Here is a 20050-nt window from a genome sequence, read left to right on the forward strand (position 1 = left end):
CTTTTTGTAAAAGGAGAAAGATGAGACCCAGCAGATCCCTAAAAGAAGATTAGTGCAACCTGCCTCAATGACCGCAGCAACACCACCTTCAATAGTCCAGGATATAAACAGGCTGAAAATTTTAAACTTAATGCTACCAGAAATTATGGTGATGACATTAATGTCCATCCTCCAGCCAGTTCCCTCACTGAGCACCAGCACTGAGAATAATCAGAATCTTCCACACCTTTTTTCTTTTCCATCTACATTAGCACTCTGCTGTATCAATAAACTAAACTCATTCACCAGCTAAACAGGAAAGTATCAAAACAAAAGGGTTTACTCGCTAATGAGGGGTTCTTTTTGGCATAAGAATATTTTTGGAAGCAAATTGAGAAGTTAAAGAGTTGAATGTTAACCCTTCAAGATACAGTTGAATGCCAACCGAAGATTTATTTTATTATGTCAGTAAGCTTCACTTATTGAGCTTCAAAAACAAGCTAAAGTCACCTCAATCTGAAAGCACAGATCTGGCCCTTCAGACCAATCCCCAGCATATCACTTAGAATCTGGTGCACGGTGATTCAGTCCTTCAGGACAAATATGTGTTTGGAAACTATGAAAAATAGCACATGATACCCAGAGGAGCAAGCAATACTTATGAAATAAATCTTTTTATAAATTCATTCCAGCAAGACTAAAATACAAGGTAAAGTTCCTGGAAAGTTTATACTACAGGGATAGACACTCAGCTCTGACTCTCTAACCACTTAGAAATTTGTTGCAAGTGGAAAAAAACTGTCAGTAACAATGGAAAGGAGTCATTAATTTCTGGTTAAGTGTTCTGACATTTGTCTGCCTATAGCAGGCAGGAATTAGATCAAGATGCATATCTAGAAACTGAAGCAGGCCAGGGCCAAGCATAGTTTTTACCTCTATACTAGTGGTCTTGTTATTTGGAACTAAACGACAGCAGACTGTTTGAACAGCATCTCCCTAACTCAATTCAAAGTTCAAACTTGAGTCACTAGCAGTGTGACATCCTGCCTTTTCTACATATCTCACTACATGCAAGTAGCCTATGTAGACAATCTTCTAATTATCAAAAGGAAAAAGCTTCAGCTTTAAAGAACTTAAGCTCCAAAACAAGGAATGTTTTCTTAAATAGAGAATTATTTAATCAGTGCTGAGTACTAAGAAACAAAGCAGCTATCTACTTGACTTTATTTCCTCAGTCTCACTGCCATAGATCTTATTTGTGAAGGAGTACAACAGAAAAACATAAAACTCACTTCAGAATACATTAACTTCAAAAGCAGCCACAGAGCAGAGAATAAGCACACTAATAAGAAAACTCCAAATGAACTTATATGCCTTTTTCTGCCTAAACAGCATGCTCTAGTGTTCCCTATGCTTGATAGCACCAAGCTGAAAATAGGAAAAAACCTCCCACCCAAACTGAAGGACTAAGACACCATTTGTACAGCCCAGAGCTGTCAGTAAAGACAGTTATCAAGGTGCAAGCTCCATGCCGACAGGAAAATCCATCCCAAAGACTGTTGGCAGCTCACTGCAGACAGACAACCATTCAGTATGCCTACTTGTTTTGACTTTCAGAACACAAAGAGCAAGCAAAATGCATCCATGGGAGAAATTAAAAAACACTTGGAAAAATAACCACATTAAGGGTAGATTTTCTGAAAGATACATTTAGTTCTGCTCATGCTCTTCAGCCACACTATAACCACTTAAAAAAAAAAAAAAATCTCACGTTTGTGAGAGCAAGTTTCCTCTGCATGTCTCCCATCCTTCATAAATTATTTCCCAAAGCATCTCATGATGGGTATGTTTTGACCTGAGGCCAAGAGGAGAAAAATAACGTATCTTTTCCTAATGGACACACTAGTACTCATTTAGAAAAAAACAGGACAAATGCTGCCCCGTGGCTACACAAGCTGCATCAGGTGCACATTCAGCGAAGCACCAGGCAGGCTGAGACGAGAAAAAAGCTACAGGAAGATACAGGAAGAGAAGGCTTAAGAGTGGCTTGTAACAACGCAGGTACCACAGCTGGGGTTCAGGCCCGCCCGGGTTCACCGCCCCAGGCCAGAGCCGCCCCCACCGCCACCCCCTCATCCCTCCAGGCTGGACAAGGAGCGGGGGCTTCGCCGGCGGAAGGATCCGTACCCGGGCGGCAGCGAGCGCGGGCTCCAGATCGGCCCCCGCTCCCTCACAGCCCAACGGCGGGGCGCGGCCCGCACCCACCCGGCCCCCCAGCAGCGCCTCGGTGCCCCAGGACGCCGCCCGAGGCTGTGGAAGGAGGCGGGGGCTGCCGCCGCCCCCTCACCTCCCCCGCCACTGGGATTTACCTGCCCAGGGAGCCCACGCTGCCCGGACCTGCCCCCACCAGCGCTGCGCTTCCCGCCGCTGCCGGCGATAAGGGTGAAGGGCCACCGAGCGGAGCCCTCGCCCCTCACCCTCCACCGGGCCAGGCGGCAGCCGTTACACCTCTCCAACTCCCTCAGAGTCTGGCGCTGGAGGCCGCCATCTTAGCTCCGGCAGCGAGACCGCCCTCTCGACGCAGTCGCCGTCAAGCCCGGGGCCGTCACGGGACGCGGTCAGCTGATGTAGCCGCTCCTTACCCCCACCTCCCGCGGCCGCGCCCGCCCGGCCAGGGAAGCCGACCCTTGCCCGCTCCCCTGCCCTGCCCTGCGGGGAACCAGAGCGGGTCGGGGCGGGGGGGCTTGGTGCGCATGCGCAAATCCGTGGGGTGTGGAGTCCCCCCTTCCTTTCCCGTCACCTCAGACCTTGGCAGGGAGGAGGGCCGGGCGGGGCCAGCAGGGGGCGGGCTGGGGCGCGGCGGGAGGAGCTGCTGAGGGGAGAGGTTGGAGCTGTGGCGGTGGCGGGGCAGAGTGAGGCGGGTTGAGGGCTCGCCCAGGGCTGTGAACGGCTCTGCCCGTGTTTTTGCTCTCTGTGGTATTTTATTAGAGCTTAGTCTGTTGGTCAAGACTAGATCAACTCGTTTGGGGCTAGTTGGTAGTTCCCCAAGTGCCCAGCTCCTGGGGTGTTGTGATTGTGCAGCTCTGGGGCTATAGGTAGCTGCAGCGCTACCAGTTTTTCCTGCCTTCGGCGTCCTGGTACGGCAGTTCTGAGGCCTGGTACGGCTTTCACGCTCATCAGAGAAGTATGTAGCAAATAAGAGAGGTGCTTTAATTACATACAAATGTTACTAACCTGTAGTCTCCCATTTGGGAATGTGCGGCATCAAACCATGGAAGGCACATTGAACAATCAAAAAACAAAGTAAACTTTAATTATGCATATTAATTGTGTGATTGTAAAAATAATGTTAAATCCCATATTAATGTTGCTGAAACACTGATTTGTGTGGTTGGCTAACCACCCTTGGAAGTTGTTACGGGACTCTTAAGCTCTTTGTCAACTTCCTCACACCGGGCAGCAGCGGTTTCCTCCTTCGGCTGAGAGAGCTGGGTCTGTTCAACATGGAGAAAAGAAGGCTGAGAGGGATCTCATCAATACTTATAAATATTTCAAGGGTGGGTGTCAAGAGGATGGGACCAAACTCCTTTCAGTGGTGCCCAATGATAGGATGAGGGGCAATGGGCACAGACTGAAGCAAAGGAGGTTTCTTCTAAACAAGAAGAGAAACTTCTTTACTTTGAGGGTGCCAGAGTGCCGGAACAGGCTGCCCAGAGAGGCTCTGGAGTCTCCTTCTTTGGAGATATTCACAACCTGCCTGGACACATTCCTGTGCAATCTGCTCTAGGTGAAACCTGCTTATCAGGTGGGTTGGACTACATGATCTCCAGAGGTCCCTTCCAAGGCCAACCATTCTGTGAGAAGAGAAGGCTCAGAAAATACCTTATTGTGGCCTTTGAGTACTTAAAAGGGACTTACAGGAAAGTTTGGGACAGACTTCTTAGCAGGGTCTGTTACGACAGGAAAAGAGGTAGTGGGTTTAAACTAAGGGAGGGGAGATTCAGGCTTGACATGACAAAGAAATTTTTTACAATGAGGGTGGTGAAACACTGGCATAGGTTGCCCAGAGAGGTGGTAGATGCCCCATCCCTGGAGACATTCAAGACCAGGCTGGACGGGGCTCTGCACAACCTGATCTAGTTGAAGATGTCCCTGCTCATTGCAGGGGTTTTGAACTAGATGACATTTGAAGGTCCTTTCCAACCCAAACTATTCTATGATACTATGATTCCCATATTTTGTACTAGTCATAAGGCTTCTCCAAAATGTTGTATACTACAGCAGCATTATAGCAGCTTGCCATGATCTCCTTAAAAAGCCTAAAGACAGACATCAATATTTTGAAATATGATTCACATTAGAACACCACGCCTTTTCTTTAAAATAGTGTTCTTAAAGTCTGCAAATGAAAAGAGAATTGAGAAACAAATTATAACTGGAATTAATTATCTCAATGAAAAAGTAAGATTAAAATCACAGGCAGTATATTGGTATTTTTTAATATTCTTTTCATTGTGATATAAATTATCCTTCATGTCTTATATTTTATATAAGATATTTAAATACTAATAAGTCATTCTTTTGATAAGTCTAGTCCTCTGAATCCTGGTAAAATAGCACTAATGGGAAAATAACATTACTTTGAGGAAGCTGATGAATTACTTTTGGCCACAGAACTTTGAGAGGGAAAAAGATTGAATGTTTTATTAACATACTAGGAACAGCAGAAATCTAATTTCAAAGGAAGATGATATGATTCAGAAGAGCTTATTTGGCTGAGTGTATGGAAGAGTTTTGGAGGGACCTGAGGGGATTTTTTAAATTTTGTTCTTCTTGATTAGTTGGCTTGGAAAATTCTTTTTTTTAATTCATTTTATTTTTTTAATTTATATTTTATCTTAGTACTTTTATGCTCTTGATATAGGTAGGTCAGACACAGTAAGTAAAGCAACAGATTGTTAGATGTTTATTACTTGAGACCAAAGAATGACATTTGCATAATGAAACTGGTGTAACAAATTAGGAATCAATATTTTCATAGCTAGATTTTAATCAAACAACATAGATTGAGTTTCGGCCTATTCATTGAGCTCAAGCTCATATTTCAGTAATAAATGGTGTGTTTACGTATTTTCCTTTATACACCACCTCCATTTTTGGACATACTTTTGTCTAAGTAGTAATGGTAATTCTGGTTATAATGCAGAAGAATGATAAAAGGAAAGGAGGATACATATTAAGGGTGAGAAAATAGGAGAGAAAGCGGAATAATATTTTTGAAATTATTACTCAGAGAAAAAGCAAACAAGAAGGGTGTGTTTAGCAGTTCAGGAAGGAAGTTATGGAAATGTTATTGTGCAATATGGTAAAATATCTTTCAGAAATTAAAGCAGATCAGGATTTCATAACTGTTTAATTATAAAACACGTGTAAAATTATAATTGTGTGTAGACAACAGCATTCTAGTTTTCTTGATTATTTGTTCATGTGAGATGATACTAATTTACGGGCCTTGTTTTTCTGTTTACCTAAAGGCTTGTTGAAAGTCTGGAATACAAAAATAGTGGGTTTAACACCGTCTCCCAATTCTAAAGTTTGCCATTGTATTTTAAAAAGCAATTAAACAGAAAGTGAAAACCCTCACTCCATTAACATCAATGACAGTTTTATTATTAGCTGTGACATGGGTACCTTTTCACCTTTAGTTTTCCCAGCCACTTAGAGTCAGGAGCCATATCAGAGCCATCCTCATTGTTAAAATAAAAATAACAAAGTACGGTTTTTATGCCATCCTGAAAGATAAAATGTTAAGTTGCTTCAGTTCACTTTGGAGAAGCAAATTCATCTTCATTGCTTCTAGAGCTTTCATCTGAAGCAGCACTGCAAATGTCAATCTGACCTTAAATACTGACATTTGCAGAAGAGTTCAGGCCACCTCCAATCTAGAAAGCAAGCTCTTCTTACCATCCAATTATTGAAATCCAGAAGGAATGAAGAGTTCCAGTCCACTACTAAATAATTAATGCTCCACTGGACTATTTCTGTGATCAGCCCCTAATCTGAAAGAATGGTTTACGATTGCTAAATTCTCCAAGCGGACTACAGTGCAGATACCGGAGAGAGCCAGTGCTGGGATTCTCTGCAGCAACAGTAAATATGATGGTTGTAAATACCACCTACAATAGCAGAGCTCTTATTATTTTTAAAACAGATACATTGTGGTTTATAGCAATAACAAAGAACAAGTTTCTACCCAGCCCGCATGCAGTGAACAGTGGACAAATTAACTCCTTTTCCCAGTACTGTCTCTAATGATGGGGCAGAATTTTGTGTCAGCTTTCTGGAGAAAGGAGTGATTTCTGTACCTTTCCTTGTAGCACAAGAAAACAAATTCCTAGTAGAATTGGGAATAGTTACTTCGCCTTCTTACTCACAACATTTTTACAGTGCAGAAGGGTGCAGGACCATCTTCTCTGAGACTGACTATTGTTTTTTCTGCCATAAAGTGATGGGGATCTATCCAGTCTTCTTTAAGATTGCATCGGAGTGGTACACCACAGCTTATTATAAATTTAGGATAATTAAGAGGGTATATGCTTAATAATTGGGGCTTTTATGTTACCAGATAACAAAAACAATAATACTTTGATGCCTAATTATAGGACTTGACTGATACCAGATAACAGATTTTCAAAGGGACAAGGAGAATTTAAGTGTGCAAGTCCCACCTGAAACAAATAAATTAAGATGTCATTTGTTGCAGCTGCCAAAATGCAGGTTACAAAGGAGACCTTCTGGGAAACAGACCCACATTACTGCATCAGACCTTGTTCTACTCCTTGTTATCCCAAAGGTGCATTAAGACTATGCTGACAATTTACCAGCAGCTCAAAGCTCACATCATATTTGTAAGTATTTTGGAAAAATATTGTCTAAAAATAAATGCAGATAATATTGATCATTTATCTTCTCTGTGAGATTAATTAATAGGTAACTTCTGGGTGCTTCCTATTAATAATTCTGTATTTCCTGATAGACTTGTTAAATGATAACTTGTTTGTTATCTCAGCTAATAGCTTGATAATAACTGCAGCCTAAGCTAATTAGCTTCATGATACTGTTACTGATTTTTATTGAATTATTAATAAGGAGCATCTTCAATACAGTGATTCATGCTAAACTGTATTTTTATTCGTACCATTCCTTTTGGCTACAATAAGCCATTCTCTTCTGTTTGGATAATTCTTTCATTTTGGCATCAACATACATGCAGTAAATTCTGCCTCATAACTTTTGATCTCTTCGTCCACTTACAGCCCTGCATAACTCAGTCTTTTTGGTATGGTCTTTGAAGATACTCTACAGATTATCTTTTAACTCTTACCTTCCAATAAATAGGTTGCAATATTAGTTGCAATCCAGTCTTAGTAGTTTATGTGGGTGCATCTGGCATAAGTACAGTGAATGTAGTAGATTTACCTAATATCTTAGATGTCATTCATAGAACAACGAGTCTTTTCATGGACCTTAATAGCAATGGACAATGACATAACTATTATTAACAGAATTATGTTGTTTAAAAATAGGCGTTTATATTTTTTCAAAGCAAAAAGTAAAGGAGAAAGACATTGTTTATTACATGTAAAATAAAATAGCAACAGTTTATTAGGGAAAGTCCCTAACTACCTTCTCTTTTAACTGCATTTAGACAGGTTGTGCACATCTGAAAAAAACTCAGTTCACACGTATTCAGTGGAAAGCTTGATAAAATATAACAATGAAAATTTCCAAGTACTTAGTTTGTCCTGAGGATGCTTTATCTTAGTATTGGAAGTCTGTTTAAGGTAAACTGCTCTTTGAAATATCTGACTCTTGGGGACCATTTTGAGATAGAAAGTACTGAAGATTGGAATTTTTTTAAAAAATAGACCATGAACAGAAGAAGCACTTATGCAGGGAGAAGAGGACTTTCAAGAATACTGGTACAGACAAATCACAGAAGAGGAAAAGTAAAAGAAGAGTAAGGAGAGAAACACCTAGATCTTGCTTAGGGAAGCACTGTTAATGATAGAAGTAGCTGAGGGGAAAGATTGGGAATGGCTAGAGAAGAACACAGGGACTGAGCTGAGGAATACTGTGAGGAATAGGAGCTGAGTCAACACGTGATGCTAGGAAGATTCAAATGTAGAAGCAAGGAGAGGGAGAATGAGCTTAGCAGAGCAACAGCCCAAAAAAGACGGGGTAAAAGAACAGTACCCACAATACTCTGCCAAAATAGAACCCACAGTTTCTCCAGGATGACTCCAGCTGGGAAACCTAATGCTCAAAAGTATTTGACATCTTCCCTAGTGGATGTCAACTTAATTCTGTTGCTAGTAACTACTAGTTCTCTTGTCAGAGATTTGTGTTGCAGATCTGGTTGTGGTATAGGATATAATCCCACATCATAATTATGTGAATTTTTTTCAATAAACCTAGACAATCATGCATCTACACACATAAACAGCTATGCAATATTGGCATTGTAAAGCCAAAAGACTTTAAGAGTTAAAACACTCCAGAAGATTAGGATTGCCTTTGCAAATAGTTGCGTGCTTACATACAGTTTTTTTTTCCTTTGGGAACTTTACTTTTTTCCAGGGGCGTCCAACTCATTTTCACCGGGGGCCACATCAGCCTCGTGTTTGCCTTCAAGGGGCTGAATGTAATTTTAGGACTGTATAACTGTAGGAGTAGTTACATTTATATGGTCCTAAAATTACATTCAGCCCTTTGAAGGCAACTGTGAGGCTCATGTGTACCCTGGTGAAAATGAGTTTGACGCCCCTGCCTTGTTCACTCCACGAGATGAACGGACTCATTGAATCAACATATATGCAATACTGTGTTCTGTCTGCATTGCTTGATTTGATGGCCCAAGATTTATTTCGTGTACACTGTGCAGACTCTATTATTCAAGCTCCAGATTTATTAATTTCCATATTGACATTTTTGTGACATTCTTCAGTACACCATCTGAGTGCTCCAGGAACCTGAGTTAATTTATTTTCACAGCATCCTTCTGCTTCTAATATTTGAGTGGTTGAAAATACATTATTATTTCTTTTTCTGTATATTCTCGTGTATGATTTCCAAGTATCCTAGCAGAAGCTTTAAAAAATCATATATCTCTTAGCAAAAAGCACTCCTGTACAAAAACAAAACTGCTGTTTGATTCTCTCCTTGTCTCTTTTTATGGACAGGAAAACCAAAACAGATGATGCTGTACATTGCAGGCTTATTCAATGTATTGATCTATGTGACACCACGTTGTCACATTTTACATGCCTTACATATTTGATAACATTCTTCTACCTTATGAAATTTCAACGCTTAAGGCTTTGGATTGTCAATTTATTTGCCAATTTATTTCTTAAAGGTTGATTCTAGTGGAAAGGGATAAGTTAAATTTAAATACTAGCTTGGGAATAAGAATGCTACTAATTTGAGAAACTGCAGATTGACAGAGTAGCCAAGATTTATGTTCAACAATTAAGGTAACAAAAAAGAAAAAAACTGCTTCCAAAAAAGTGATTTTGAACATTGTTCAAAATTTTTCAGAAGCAGAGTGAGTTAGTAGGACAGTAGGAAAATCACCATGAGATTCCTTAAATGTATCTATAGCTTCAGTGCCTTCCAGGTATTTAAATTGGGTCATGCAACCAAAAGGACCTCTGATAACCAAGCAACGGGGCTTTTGCTTAGGTGCTGCAGTATTAATGAGAGTTATGAGGGAGTCACTTGTATATGCTTGATTCCCCATTATAGCCTGTACAGCATATAGAAAAAAAGTAAGTACTAATCCTCTGGTTCCTTAGCCTGGGATCAAATCCCAGAATTACAAATAAGAGTGCGATTGTAATGCCAATGGAAATAACTGTGAACAAAGCAACAAACAGGAGTTATTAACCTTGTCCACAGTGCCCCAGGGAATAAGAAAACTTTTAGTATTTTCAAAGAGTGAGAATGTTCTTGAGAATATCCAGCCTTTCCTCCATGAAAAATTGTTCATGAAGCTCACAGAGAAGAACAGAGGAGATTATGACATAACTTGCAGACCAAGCCATTGAAATGAAGGACTCTTGAGAAAGAATGCAAATTGGGATGATTCTTTCATTGTTTGTTTGGGGGCTTTTGTTTGTTTGTTTGTCTGTTCATTTTTTTTAAACCTTCTCATAGTCCAGTAGTATGTTCTTTACCATTTAGAATGTCTGGTAGCTGAGAAATGCAGACTAACTATGTATGAATGACACAGCTGCAAGGTGGTTTTGCAAAAAACAAGAGAACATTTTGTGGCCTAATGATGTTTCCCAACTCTAATCCATGTATGAACAGATCACTACCAATAACAGTAACAGCAATGAAGAGGGTTCTGGCTAAAAAATCTAATTTACATAATATGTGGAAGTTGTATTTTTTTAACAATTTAATCTCAAGCATTATCTGTGTACCTGATAGACACCCCTGCCTCCACCAATATCTTCATCCCCTATATACAGGATCTATAATGAGAACACATTTTCATGGTGGATTTTGCCAAAACAGATTTTAGTTTCATGACAGTTCAGTTAAAGAACAGAATGCAATTATCAATTTACCGGCAGTCCACGTTAGTTCGGATCTGCTTTGCTGAGCTGTGTTCAACTTCTCAAAGCATTTGACTTTCATTATTTCACCAGATGCTTCCTGGCTCCAGCATCATGGCACAGAAAATGGGATGCATAACACCTGCTGCTCTCCACATTTTGGATACTGCTGCTTAAAATCCAGCCCTGCTCTCCACAGAAGGTGTTTACAGGTATTTTAAAGGTTAATATAGCCTTGTGTGTGTATAGCTTATAGTATACACCTCTAGGCTGCTCTCTCCCACACTTTTTTACCATGAAAAACTGTAAATTAACTGTAGAGGTTTTTCTTTCACCACTCTTCAGTCAATCATCAGCAATGGTATTTTAGACTATATTACCATGTGTACCTCTATATCTTGGTGTAAATTCCCACCACAAAGGATGGCACACAAGGCCACCCTGTCCCTGCATGGCAGAGGTGGCATGTCACACACTGATGCCACAAATCACATCTGATTTAATTGCTGTTTAAACTTGAAACTCCTGATGAAGCCAGAAAAGGTCTTGATCGTGGGAGATGTTTCAAGTGAGCTGTGCCTCCTTCTTGATGCAGGCAGATCTCAGATCTGAAAGGTCATGCACAATTACCCTAGAGTCCTTGACTTTGAATCTTCAGATAATGACCAACTTATGAAGGTTTTCCTCCTCCCTCTGACAGCTTTCAGGACTTGATTTCAGTGAAGTATAAGATTTGTCTTTCAGAAGTACTGTCTAAAATGAGAGCCATGGCTTAACATGGAAAAGAATACAACATTCACAGTTATGAATTAAGCATCAGAATGCAAACTGCTAGGAAAAAAAAAAGTACTAAGAATGCTTGACTCTGCAGACCATCTAAACACTTCCAGACTATATTTTTATTCAATCCACGGTTTGGTACCTCTAATTGGGACAAAACCTCCTTCTTTGTAACAGTGGAATGTGTAGAGACTGGTATGGGGAATCAGTTTGTATTGTGATTCCACTGTATATTACAATCATCATATCATGCTTGTGCTGTGATTTCAGCATAATGCTGTATTGCTCTTCTAAATCAAAATCCCACATAATGTCAAATATCTTCAAATAAGTATATCTGGTATTAAAACATTAAATTCTCCTGCCATCTCAGACCTGTTGGATAGACCAGAGCCTGTAGGTCAGGACAGTCAGCCACCAAGTGTCCTTGGTACTACAAGGCCAACAAGCTCCAACTGGCCCACAACTCAGTGACCTCTTTGTCCCTGTAGCACTACGGAGGCCTGGAGCAAGCAGGATCCAGACAAGCAGGGGTGAGTGGCTGCTGTCCTTTGGGTAGAGCACTGAGGAGGCTCTTTGCTGAACCATGGACCAGATCATTCAGCTTGGCAGGAAAAGGCATCAAATTAAGTAATGGGGCATCTGGGACATTATCTTTGACATGTAAATCATGGCTGGTGCTCATGCAAATGATGGCACGGTGAAGCAAAACAATAGGGTTGAACCCACAGAGTTGGGCTCACTGGTATTCCCTACAAGCATATGTTCTCACCCCCTTTGCGCACAGGGTAGAGATCTGGTCATTCTTATGATGAATGTATTAAGTTCACTGTGCAATGCTAGTGATTGCTGCTCCTGGTCTGAATCAAGGTGGAGAATATCACCAGGCAACAAACGTGCCCCATCCTTGGAAGAAGGCTCAGAGGAGATGGGCACAGGTGATGTGCTTATGAAGCTCATATTATGAGCTATTTACAGTGACAATCGACTTAGATCCATGTTAACAACAGAAGGAGAGTTTAGCATTATACTGCAGTAATGCTAAACTCCTGCGTTGTAAACCACGGATATAGAGAAGGTAATAGTCTGTCTTTCCCCTGTTATTGAATGACATCCATGCTGTAAGAAGGCCAGACACAGTGAGTCATAAAAAGAGCATCAGTTAGCATAATTTTCAGGCTCTTTCCCCTTTTTTTTCTGTAACAAGCAGAAGCAGGACTTTGGAAATTTCTGTTTTCTTTGGGGTTGGTAAAATTTTTCTTTTCTTAAGTCTTTACAGTTTCACCTTTAGTTTCATCATGCTGTTGCTGGTTTCAGTTTTCTCATTATGCATGCATCGTTGAGTCCCTTAACAATTTCTTAGGTTTGCAGAGATACCAGCATTTCAGCTTTCCAAAGTGTTTCTTCTGATGATGAAAAAATATTTTGCCTTTAATATCTTTAAAAGTGTCTGGTCCATTTGGCCAAATTAGTGGAAACAGAAGTATATGAGTCTGAGAAAGTACAACAAGCAAGGCAGAAATGCACACAGTAAGTTAACACCATTTCTAGCAGCCATTTCAGGCAGTATGTTATCCATATTATCTTCCCACTCCTTTTGCTTTGCTTTGACACAGATCGTGACCATCAAATGGTATATAAGGCATATGCTGTTGTTTTTAAGCATAAGCATATGGATACTTATGTAATCTTATTTGGTTCTAGTTTGTGATGATACTATTAGTGCTTGGGGTTTTGGCCAAATTTCCCTGAACTTCTGCTGTCCCATTTTTAGTGTAAGGCAGATAGGTGTGTAAGAAAAGAAACTTGGACGTATCTCTATTTACACACCTTTATTTCTGCAAAATATTGGGTTATTATTGTATTATACTAATAAAACAGGTTTGGATTATATGAATGAACTAATTATTTGATAAATTACCTAACAGTGAACTGAAATTACCTAGTATGCTTGTATAATTAGTTGGCCAGCAAGTAAATGCAATCCACTTGAGAGAAGAGTATACTAAGATGTTTAGAAGTGCTTGAACTGTCCCCCAATTTCACGTTCTAACAGCTGTGAAAAGAAATATATTCTCTGTCATATGATCACAGAAGTCTTTTGTTTCTGCTCTTGGTCCAAATTCCATTTTGATCATTTGTTGCTCATTATTTCTCTTCTGCTATTGGAGAGTCAAGAGTAAAATCCATGAATGTGTAAACTAATTTCATAATTGCTCAAGCTTTTTACTGATACTTTTTCACCACAATCTGCAAAATAGTGGTTTGTTACCAAAAAAGGCACAGAGCATGTTCAAACAGAATCTTTTATGAAGAGGTAATTATTTACAAAACACCAGATATACTGATTTAATTACTTCTGATGTGAATCTTCTCATTTGAAGTGACTGGACTCTTAGAAATAGAACTTTTGTATGCACAAGTAAAGAAAGTAAAGTGCACAAGTAAAGAAAGGTATACAACACACTCTATACAGCAATGGCCTAAAACTGAAGTGTTAGTTTATTTCATTTGAGTAAACTAAGCATTTTGGTAGTCATTAGGAGAAATGGAGGTATTTTATTTATTTGTTTTCTGGTCTTTTCTTATGCAAAAGTGACTAGAAATTATGTCTTTGAATATAACTTCTTTTTCTCTCTGACTTGTGCTTAGAGATCTGGTGCACTCAGTTTTTTAGGAACACTGGAAGAGCTTTTGACAGAGGCACCGAGTTATGACTTGGCACTTGTCAGATAAAAGACAAACTATTCAGTTGTGGCCCTAAATTTATTTCAGTTCAACCAGTAGCCACTGGTGCAGTGTGGACTTTGATGATTAAAAGCAAAACTAAAAAACTGAAGCTGGCTTTGACAGTGTTCCAACTTGTAACAAGCTCATCACATGGGATTCTGTTTCCTTTTATGCTCAGCTTCTGATAGCTGTTGGCTTCAGGCATCCCAACGCAGAATGTTACTGGTTTGATATAGGGTTCGTTTGTTTGTTTGTTTTTCTTTCTTTCCCCCTAGAAGTGATTTATTTCCTTCTCTCAACTTCATAGAGAGACTTAACATTCCTGTCTAAAATTTGAGATGTTTTCATCTTACTAGTCCTTTGTTTAACTGCTCACCCCTTACCATCTACGAGGACCTACTTTTGCAAGCCTTTGCTTATGCAAGCACTCTCAGCATGAGCAGCCAGAGTCAATGGAACTATGGATGTGTGATGAGTAATCACACAGGTGGGGATTTCCAGTAGTTGGCTGCAAGCGTATGACATATCTTCCCATTCCTTTGGCTATTTTTCTCTCATATATACTCTTACGCATCTCTTCTTCATGTGTTGTCTTGAATGTAGTTCAAACTGCATTGTTCTGTACTACAAAAGGCAACACAAACTTAGTAATCAGTTTCTGATCATTAATTCAACTACCTCAAGAAATGCTTTTTTTTACTGTGATTACTGCTATTGAAAGTCATAAATTTGTTGCAACAGTTAACTTGCTTTCAGTTTATCAGAATTTTCAGTAGTTACACAAGTATAGTTTCTTCAAGAAAACCTTGGAATTCCCTTACTGTGAGACATTTCTCAAATTGTTACAGTTTTATCCACTAGTAGCTTAGTTTTTAAAGAATTTTTATGTTCTAGATTTTCTTGAAATTATAGAACTACAAAGTCTCAAGCTTGCCAGGCCAGAAAAATCTGTTTATAGAACAAGTATGTCTTTTGTAGCCTTCTTGATGGAAAGCTTGCATCTGTGTGTGACAAGAGCAGTTTTGTCATTTGAAAATGTCAAAATATTGAAAAATCCCCAGCTGAAATTCCCAGTTTCAAACTGAGGGACCAGATATGATGGGATGGATTCATCATTGTCATGAACAAGAAGTAAGAAAATGCTGGTCACAAGTCTGTGGTCAGCATGGGAATTGAATATGGCAAAGCTAAGCCTATAGTCAACAGCTAGATGGATCAAAGACATTCCTCCTCATGTTCTTCTGTTTATGGGTTCTTTTGCATTATCTAACTACAGGAACTAAGCAGAGAGTAAGATGAACATGGACTAACAGAAGGTCAGAAAAACGTAATCATCTTCTGGAGTTTAGCCATTGAATATGACTGAATAGGAGATTTTGTCTGTTAAAAAAATTACTGATTAAACCATGAGCCAAGTATGTAGCGAAGTCATATATTTTCTGCGGCAGAAAGATCTGTTCATTTGAGGCTAACCTGCTTATTAACTTCCTGCAGACATTATCTAGAATAAAATTGTTAATAATCTATTTTCTGCTTCTCTAGGAAATTATATTAGTTCTGGACAGGCACAACTGGTCTTTTAACATCTGAGGTGAATTTGGCTCCAGATTTTGAAACACCAAAGTGGGCTAAATCCCAATTAAAACCAGCTTTCTTACAATTTAGGTGGAAAGCTGCAAACACAAAGAGCTTGTATAGGCAGTAGGTGGCAGAGTACTCCCAGTAATCAGTAGGTAGTTTCGACTCAAACTTCCTTAATGCCCACGGGGCTGTAGGTAAAGGTGATGTAAAGGTGGAGAGACTCCTAGGGTTCAAATAGAATACCTACTTTTGTGAAGCATGCCAGGGATACTCTGGCCAGCGTGTGTCAGGAGAGGGGATGTTGCTTCTACACGCTCTGCTTTATCAGTTCCTGAAGTAACTGTGGCAGCTTACCCCACCCTGCAGGAGCTGGGTGACCTTGACCTTGCTTTGGAGGATTTGCCACTGTTGATGGTAAACTAGTGCTCTCGTGGCTTTGCCTCCTGTACAGAACAATGTGCTGGTAGTTTACTTATTACTCAGAAATCCTTCTTAACTCCAGGCACCTCAAGAAGTTTTTTAGCCAAAACAATGTTCAACACATGGATTATTATGTCTGAAGATATCTAGAGCTAAACCCAGGCCTCCACTGCTCTCTGCCTACATGTGACATAAATTATGTGTCTGAAGTATTCACCAAACAGCAGACCATCCCATTAAAATAGCTTCTGTACAGTACTCCAAAGCTGGGATCCAGTCTTTTGACAAAGCTTTTTTTCCCCTCCTTGCCCTTCCCTAAATGGTGCTAACCTGGAACAAATCTCCTTTTCTCTATTTAGCAGACATTTTTTATGCATCACTTCACCTTGAGGGGTTTCCACAATGCCCTGCTGCAACTAATTAATGCACTTAGAGAAATACTTTGTCCCTTAGCTTCTGTCTCATATGTTTAATTGCAAGGGATGCTTGTGGTACTTCCACAGACTGTTTATCCCATCACATTTGTTTTTCATGCCATTATTTTGCTGACTGCCAAAGGCTCTATCTAGTGTATACTGAGGTATTTCACTACACACCCAGGACTAGGCTGTAGTAACAAAGTAGGAGACTGCTCAGAAACTGCTGAAAACCACACAACCAAACTGCCAGTAAACACTTGGGGGAGCTACCTATCCATTACATGGAAAGATTGGATCTGTTTTGTGGAATTACATGCTTAGCATTTGCCAGATTATCTAGAACTACTTTCATCACAAGACCAAATTTAAAAGCAAAATAATCTATAAACATAGATTTTCTGTATGGGAAAAGTATTATAAAACTACAAAATTAACAAACATTATGGAAATTATATCTTTATTAAGATTGCACTATTTTTAAAATTAGACCTCCTCAGCTGCATCTATATTTAAGTTGGCTTCTGCGACTGATCCTTTAGGCTCTGTTAATGGCTACTGAGACATCACATGGGTATGCAGAAATTTAGTTCTTTTCTTTTTGCTTTCCTTTTCATGCTATTTAACATTTCCACTGCATGCTTTGCTTAGACTAAGATTACGCCATTGGTCTTCAAGATGCCTTCTCCTGGTCATATCTTCCTTAAAACATGATGGAATAACTTTACAAATTATACATCATGAAACATATAGATTGTCAAAATTCCTTTCCATTTGCAGTGTTGGCTTGCTATCAGTTTTGCATCAATTACTTAGCATGTAAATGAAAGTTTGATTTGAGAATGGGGTGTTCATCTGTGCACAGTTCCACTCCTTCCTCCTTCATACATGCTTATTCAGACTTAGGGGAAATCTTGAGTGATGCTGTCACAATAACATTTACCAGGGCTCAATGCACATGTAAGCACGTGTCAGAAAACAAAACCATCTCCAAGAAGAAGAAAAAGAATAGCTCAGGACCATCCCAATCATCTCCTGACAGAAGAGCTAATTTTCAAAAGTGTTAGATTTTTTTATTAGAAACCTCCCTAAATCATACTGTTCTATGACCATTCCTATAGTATTTCCATTTGTCTAAAGATTTGCTTTGAACAGATAAGAGTCTGCAACATGCTTTTGTCTCAGCAATGCAGTTCTTTTAAAATGTATCATCATTATTTCGGAGTATTTGGTCTTTTTCTTGAATTGTCAAGATCTATCATCATCAAGAGTCTTTGTGTTTTCTCTGATAACAAACATACTTAGGACTGCATCCTTAAACAGAAAGATACATCACTTTAAAATGACACACTCAAGAAGAGTCAGAGTGCATTTGCACTCTCCAAAGTGGCAGTTGCTTCATTGAAATAAAGAGGAAAATTTGTATAGAGTACTTAGTCTGCTTTTGATAATTCAAGCTATGGTTATGAAAATCTCCTAGCTTTTTGTTCAGATATAGTTGTCTGCAGAAAATAAGGTGGTTAAGGCTCAAGTGAGACAGTCATTAATGACAAGAGTACGTCATTGTGGAGAATGGTCTTCTTTACAGAGAATTAGTATTCAAATCATAGTGAAACATCAACCAGACAACAGACCAACAAAGACAGCTGCATCTCAGCTAATGGCTTTTTTATAATATTGATATTACTGAATGTACGGTCAGAAAGGGAGAAGATGTAAATCAATACAGACTATGCTTTGGTCCATACACTAAGGCTGAGTGTGGTAGTTAGAATGAAGAGTTAAGGTGATTGAAGACCCATTTGGTTCACATCTAGGACCAAAGAGTTTTGGTGGTTAAAACATGTAAGGGTGAACAACAGCAGCTTGTATTGCTCACTACAGCTTAGTATATTTATTATCCTTCACCTCCATCCTACCAGTAGTTCAGAAGTCAGAGCAAATAGCTGTACAAGAGTACACAACTCATAACTCTGCTGGAGATACACTAACCACTAGATAGTGTAGCTTAATGTATTGCATCTTTTCCAACTCCATGCTTCCAAACAGTGAAGCAAAGCAAAGTAAAGCGAAGTGAGAATTAGGCCTTCATTTGTCAGAAGGAAATTTCCATGTGCTTGCTTGAAGAGTCTTAACTTACAAACTAAGGTGTTTTTTGATCCACATTTTCTTTACAAATAAAAGAGAAGTGTTTGTTTCTTGTGCATAAATGGATTGGAAAATCTCTCTTCCACAAGAGTATTACAGAGGAGACAAAAGTTTCTTGTGAAGGGCTGCTTATATCAGTAGCAAATGCTTTTACGAGTGCAACATGCTATGTTTGAATTGTTTATTTAACTTTTCTGCCCTGGAGGAGGTGGCCTGTACTGTAAAAGTACTTCTGTATTAATTTCACAAGTGAATAAACTGTCTTACAACAAAGAGTAATTTACTACTCACATCCATTTTAAGTGCACATGGTTCAAAATGTCTGAACAAGAAGTGGGCTTCAGTTCTGATTCAGTTCTTGCTCCTTCCTGAAGTGCAGCCAGGAGAAGCTCTTAGGATGCCTTAGATTGGAAAGGATGGAGGAGCTCCACTTCTAAGTAGTGTGGGAAATGTCCTCAGTCAGCTCAATAGTTATTGGTATTACAGAATTCTACTAGTCTTCCTGTAATTATTGATCCAAATGCTGTCAAGACTAGTGCTTTTGAGAATGGAGGACGTGTGCTTACCTATTTAGGCCTTAAGTCACATGTTTTTGAGTCCATTTATCCTTTTAATTCACATCTTCCTAAAGAAATGGCTTTATGATCATCCTTCATCTTGCAACCTTTCTTTCTATAGTTTATAGGGTAGATGAGCTAGCAGAATTGCTATGTCATCTGAAGCCAAGGTCTCCCTATAGGAAGAGGGCAAGAGCTTTAAGTGCCATAAACAGAGCACAGAGACATTACCTTTTTTTGACTTGGACATGACTCCAGCTAAATATATAGAGAGATGGAGCCAGGACAATTTCTTTGTCTGTTTTGCACTGATAAATGGAATTTTTATTCTCACTACAGGTTTTTTAAAAATCACTGGAAACTCAGTCTGCAGGATGGATGAATTTGACAATGTGCTATCAGTCTCAGGAAAGGAAGTAGTGTTTTTATTCTGCTTTACAAGGAGTTACAGAAATTAACACAACTGGACTTCGGACATGTCTTTTTAACTGTCTTTTTGTACACAATCTCCTAGGCATGATCTTGCAGGCTTTGTCAGTGCTAAAATCCCTTTGGAAGTCAAGTTGCCTAGTCATAGAAGAGACCATGTTATGTAATAGTTCAAATGATTTTCTATTATTTCAGTAGCAACTCAGGTTTATTTATTTGAGTGTTAATAATTGGCAACTTCTGATGAAGAGGCATTTTTGTCTAAATCAATAAAGCTAGCTCTTCATAGGTAAATGTCCATCTTTCATCACCATCTTTGTAAGAAATGCTTTAAGGAGTTACAGTAGTGTCAGCTATTTCATGCCAAGAATACAATCCTATGCAA

At 39.3% G+C, this 20050-nt stretch overlaps 1 protein-coding gene and 1 long non-coding RNA gene across 4 annotated transcripts in view; one reads left to right on the forward strand and one right to left on the reverse strand.

The window, feature by feature from the left end:
- DNAJC13 (DnaJ heat shock protein family (Hsp40) member C13) overlaps positions 1-2740 on the reverse strand; it is a 56232-nt gene extending 53492 nt beyond the window's left edge. For 2 of the 3 annotated variants that reach the window (XR_010650865.2, XM_065830407.2), the window contains exon 1: positions 2349-2740. The gene's annotated coding sequence lies outside the window, so the exon portion shown is untranslated. The remainder of the gene's footprint in view (positions 1-2348) is intronic. The other variant, XM_065830408.2, reaches the window with a different exon arrangement.
- A 131-nt stretch (positions 2741-2871) lies between these two features.
- On the forward strand, positions 2872-10796 carry LOC139827424 (uncharacterized). The gene is made up of 3 exons (XR_011737960.1): positions 2872-3163; positions 6743-6887; positions 10698-10796. It is a non-coding gene; the product is annotated as an uncharacterized lncRNA (long non-coding RNA).
- Positions 10797-20050: the final 9254 nt, after the last annotated feature.

This window comes from Patagioenas fasciata, chromosome 2 (genome assembly GCF_037038585.1).
Source record: "Patagioenas fasciata isolate bPatFas1 chromosome 2, bPatFas1.hap1, whole genome shotgun sequence".
Taxonomy (NCBI): Eukaryota; Metazoa; Chordata; class Aves; order Columbiformes; family Columbidae; genus Patagioenas; species Patagioenas fasciata.